Source organism: Ictidomys tridecemlineatus, chromosome 6 (assembly GCF_052094955.1).
Source record: "Ictidomys tridecemlineatus isolate mIctTri1 chromosome 6, mIctTri1.hap1, whole genome shotgun sequence".
In the NCBI taxonomy this organism is placed as follows: domain Eukaryota; kingdom Metazoa; phylum Chordata; class Mammalia; order Rodentia; family Sciuridae; genus Ictidomys; species Ictidomys tridecemlineatus.
Genome location: NC_135482.1, coordinates 66,213,531 through 66,219,530, shown reverse-complemented (window position 1 = coordinate 66,219,530; position 6,000 = coordinate 66,213,531).

Below are 6,000 nucleotides of genomic sequence, written 5' to 3'. Positions count from 1 at the left end.
AACAAAATAACAGATGCTGTGTACTTTATTAAGATAGCCAGTCATTCTTGCATTTCTGGATATTCATGGGCATGGTGCCTGCATATGCTTAGTTCCAGTGAGGGTCTTCTGGCTACATCACAGCATGGTAGATGATATCACGATAGGAGCATGAGTGAGAGAGAGAGAGAGAGAGAGATCTCATGTTGGTATAGGTAACTAGAGAGATTCAAGCTAACTTTTTATAAAAAAGAAAATCATTGTCATGGGAACTACATGGATCTCTCAAGAACCATATTAATACCTTCTAAAGACAGCACCCCCTAGTGACCTAACCACCTTCCACTAGGCCCCACCTCTTAAATATTCCATCACTTTGGAATGAGATGGACATGATCACCCTAAGTACATGTATGAAGACACGAATGGTGTGAATATACAACCAGAGATATGAAAAAAGTGTGCTCTATGAATTGTAATGCATTCTGCTGTTATATATAACAAATTTTAAAAGTAAAAAAAAACTACAAAAGTCAACAATATAAAAATAATTAATTAAAAAAAGAAAGATTCCACCACCTTAACCTGTCATACTGGGATCCAACTTCCAGCACATGATCCTTGGAGGGATATACTCAAACTGTATCCAAACTGTAACATCCCTCAACAAATTATCCTTAGCTGTAGTTGTGTTTTAATAGTTTTGTCATTTGATCTTCAAAATAGAGAAAATTGATTTTCACACCACCATCATTAGTGTCTTAGTCAGCTTCTCTGCTGTTGTGATCAAAAGACCTGACAAGAACACTCTGAGAAGAGGAAACGTTTATTTGGCATTCATGGTTTCAGAGGTCTCAGTCCATTAGATCTCCAACTCCATAGTTCTGTGCCTAAGGTGAAGCAGAATATCACGGCAGAAGAGTATGGTGGAGAAAAGCAGCTCAGGACATGGCAATCAGGAAGCAGAAAAAGAGCTTCCCTTACTGGGAACAAAATATAAATCCCCAAAGCACACCCCCAGTTACCCATCTCTTCCAACTGCATCCTACCTGCCTACAGTTACAGCCCAGTTAATTCATATCAGTGAATAATGCACTTATTAGGTTAAGGCTCCCATAACCCAATCATTTTACCACTAAAATCTCTAGCATTGACTCACACATAAACTTTTTGGGGACACCTCATAGCTAAACCATAACAATAGTATAAGAATATTTTAAGTCTGACTATTCACTTATTTTAGCAGTGAGTTTTATATTTTAATATATTTTCATGTTGCTACTTAATGATCCTTCAAATTGAAAGGTGCTTTGGGAATTTTTATAAAGCAGGTCTAATGGTGATAAATCCCCTCAGCTTTTGTCAAAGAGTTTTTTTTAAAATCTCCCCATTATTTTTGGAAGACAGAATTGCTGGGTATAGTTATTAGTTAGCAGTTATTTTCTTGTAGCTTTTTAAACATATCATTCCATTCCCTTTTGGCCTGCAGGGTTTCTTTTGAACAATCTACAGATAGTTTCATGGTAGTCTCTTGTACCCAGCAATTTATTTTCCCTTGAAACTTTCAATATTCTTTGTCTTTTAATTTTTCATAGTTTGGTTATAATATGTCTTATTGTGTGTATCTTTAGTTGCATTCTATTAAAAATCCAATGGGTTTCTGGGCTCTGGATTTTTATTTCCTTCCCCAGACTTGGAATGTTTTCTGCTGTTTTTTTGTTTAAATATGTTTTCTGTCCTTTCTCTGTTTCTTCTTTTCTTGGTACAGTGATTATATATATATATATATATATATAAATTTGGCTTGATAGTGACTTGTAAGTCCCTTAGGCTTTCTTCACTCTTTTTCATTTTGCTTTTCAATAATTATTTCTCTTGCTTGGTGTAGTCTAATGTTGAATCTATTGAATATTTTAGTTCATTTGTTGTATTCCTCAGCTTGAAGATTTCTATTTGGCAATGTCTTATATTTTCTTGAAATTCTTACTTTGTTTATACATTGCTCTCTTTATGTCAGTGAGCATTCTTTATGAGTACCCTTTTGAATTTCCTATCAAGTAAATCACATATCTTCATTTCATTAGGCTGGCTTCTGCAGATTTGTCTTGTTCTTTTAGTTGGAACATATGCCCATTTTTCTTAAATTTCCTTGATGTTCTGTATTGGATTTTGTGCACTAAATAAAAGAACCATCTCTCCAATTGTTGGTAGCCTGGTCTTGTGTAGGAGATGTGTTTCCCCAATCAGCCCAGCTAGAGATTCTAGTTACCTACAAACTTTTTGTGTTTATGTAACCTGTTGTCTTTGTTCTTAGTGGCCTCCAAGAAATTAGAGTGTCAAATTGTGCTATTACCTTGAGAGAGGTGGGACAGAAGCCAGTCCTTTGGATTGCAGCTGGAGAGGTTGAGGTGTTAGATATGTGCACCAGTTCCTTTTTTCCATACAGAGAATCTGAGTTTATTTCCCACTCCTCCTGCTCTACACCAAGGACAGGGTCTGAGGATGGTATTTGTAGTCTTAAAGTGTTTACTTTGTACCTGGGAAGAAAGATGATGAATGTTTGCAATTTTAAAAGTTACCTTTTTGTTTTCTATGGTCTAGGATACTTAGAGTACAGGGCTCCATCAATTCCCAGACCTACATGATTCAGGAACTAATCTCAGGTGAAGGTATAAAATCTGGAATGCTCTATATATGCAGAAACTACTTCCAGGGATGGTCTGCAAATCTAGATTTATTGCTGGATCAAGCCAGAGAAGAAGGTGGGGTAGGCCCCTTCTCTTGTTAAGCAAGCAGAAGTCTCTAATTCTTCTAGCAAGGATAGACTTCTGGTCTGAAGTTTTTGCTAATGCCAGCCAGGGAGGAAGGTGCATGAAATGATAGTATTCTCTATTAGGCATGAGATATTCCCCCTCCTTCCAATGAGAGATTGTGGGATTTTAACCTCTAGAACAAGTTAAGGAAGAAGGCACAGGAAATGCTGTTCCTCCTGGCAAAGAACTCCAACCCCTTTCCATGTAGATATTGCAGGGCTGGAATTATCACTAGAGTAAGCCAGGGAAGAAGGCACAGGGCATGTGAAAGAAGTTTAGTTTTGATTTGCTACACGTGCTTCCGAATACTTGCTTGTTTGAGGCCAGAATCACAGGGAACTGTGGAAAAGCACGCAGCCAAAGGCCAAACTCTTTTCAGGGGAAAGTTGGAAGCTGGACTGATTCTGGGGGCTATAGCTATTGGGAGTGCTTCTCTTTGTGCTTTGGGCTTGAAGGAAATCTTCCAATGAATGTCCTGTTTCTGTCATTTCTTGAGGTTGGCCATTTAAGAGCCAAGGTCTCTGGCAGAGACAGTAAGAGTTGAGCTTTATATGTGTGATACAAGCTCCTTATACCTCAGAAAGAAGCTGGGTATTGGGATTTTTTTTTCTAATTATAAAGTGTTGTGTTAAAGGTGGTTTTATTAAGGAAGTGTATCTTTTGTTTTTCCTGCCCATTTTTGATGGTGGGATCATTTTTTTTTTCAGTCATCCAGTGTTAGTCTTTCAAGTGGATACTGGCTTTCTCTGGAGAGAACATATCTGTGTGTAGGTGCTGGCTTGAAGTGTTCGTGGGAGAAGAGATGGCCAGAAGCCTGCAGTTCCTCCATTGTGTTGACATCACTCTTGGTCTTGTAATTTTTAGGAAGCTATTTAATTCTTCTTTTTCTCAAGTTTCCTTATGTATAAAGTAGGTTTACTAATACCTATGAGACATCACTGGAAGGATTATTATAATAACCCATGAAATCTCCCTGAAAATATGCCCAATCAGAGCAGCAATTAAAGTCTGACTTGGGAAATACCTTATTCTCAACTAGAACAGTGCCTATCAGCAAATACTAGGCTCAATAGATATTGGTTAAGTAAATGAATGTAAAACACATAAATTTATTAAGTGTTCAAAAATTTGGTTCAGTGTTATACACTGAACCCTACAGTAGGCCTAACTTTGAGACATGTAAATCCTTCTCTACCTCTTCTTCACCATGTGGGCCTCCTTAGACTCATTTTTGGGGGTTAAAACCTAACATCTTCTTCTTTAATCACTAAATGAACCAATCATTAGAGATTCACTCTTTAGCTGGTCTTATGACATATGACAACTCTCTGTTGTGCAAAAACTGTACTGCATTTAGTCAGTAAAAGACATCATGGTTATCCAGCGGTACTGTTGGAAAATTCACTCCAATTCCTTTTCTTTTCTTTAAAGAGTAAAGGTGTATTATTAAATTATTATTAACTGATGTTGAGATATGCATTAGGTACCAAGCCCAGTGACAACCCTGCCAGGTTGATATTAGCAGCTCAGTTTTATAGAGTGACTTGTCTGAAGTTGCATAGGTAATACATAAGACATTTCTTCATCATATATTTACTATATTCCTGGCACTAGAGTAAACATTTAACACACATTATCTCATCTAATGTCACAACAACTTTAGGGGTATCGATTAGTTACACATGTCCTCCAACTTTTCATCTTTAAAGATCTTCTGAATGATAGACAGTGTTCTTGTGACCAAGCATCAGTTGAAGCCAAGGTCAAGGAACACCTATGTCTTAGTCTATTTTGTGTTACCATAACAGAACACTGAAGACTGAGTAATTTATAAAGAAAAAATATTTGGTTTTTCTGGCTCATGGTTTTAGAGGCTGGAAAGTCCAAGATCACCAGGCTGCATCTGGTGAGGCCTTCTTGCTCCACCATCACATGGCAAAAGGCAGAAAGACAAGACAGAACAAGTTAGCAACAAGGGCCAAATTCACTTTTTTTTAATAAGCCCACTCGTGTGATAACTAACCTACTCCTGCAATAATGTCACTGATCCATTTATCCACAGCCAAACAAAGAAGCAAATAAAGAGGCAATCTCAGGAAATGACTAATGTAGTCATTGAGTGGTAAGATATAATCTATTTAGAATAGAAGGAATTCCAGAAAATTAGCTATAGAGTTTCGAGGGGAGTGGTTAAGGAGAGTGTGGTTTCAAAGCACAAGGAACAGAAGAGGGAACCGGGAAAAGGTTAAAATCAAGGTCAGCTGGGATTCTCAAGGTAAATCAAGTAATCATATTAAAACTTCTACCAATAATACCAACCTTGTCACTCCCTATCCATTATACAACCTATGTGGATCTGGCTGTTAATGTTTTGCTGATAATTAAGATTTCATTTTGTTTGTAAAAAGGTATTTGTATTTAGTTCATAAAAATAACAGCCACCTGTCAAAGCACCAGTCCTTTACATAGTAGTTTCCCAAGAAGATATGAGGTCCTTGTCTCAATAATTTTTTCCATATCATCTGGCAGTGGTATTATACAAAGACACTATGTTTTTTGTGGCCTTATTATTATTTAATATTATTATTATTATAATATCTGTACATTAATCAAAAGAAGATGGTCTACTTGATCAATGGCTAGAATTGAAATTTTCTGACAGTGGGATGCCTGTATTCAGAGTTCTCACCAAGCACTTTTGGGTTGGTAAGCAACCAAAGTAGACCATCTATGGTCTGATTCAAAGAAGAGCCAATGAGAAATTTCATAAACAGTCCCTAATTAGGACCTAGTTAAAGGGTTGAAATTAGTGATGCGGTGTTCAGAATTCTCTGGGGTAGAGTCCTCTCAATCTGTGAATAATGAGACGGAAAACAACTCGTAAGAGTTCAAAGACATGAAGTGATATTACCTATCATTAGTAATCTACTAGTGTTTTAAAATCTCGGGGCAAAGGAAATCAAAGTGAAGGTCCTTGCCCATGACTAGTTTATAATAGCTTAACACAGTTTTCCTGTTTAGTGTAGCAAATGGTCATTTCAGATATATGATATGTAGTATGCTCAATTTCTTCCTTAAAAATGTGACTCATCTCTCATCTCCTCTTACTCAGGATGGTGTAAGCATTATTTTACACAGAAAAGCATTCCCAGTTACTCTGGAGGATGAAACAGGAGGATTGCAAGTTCAAGGTCAGTCAGCCTGACTG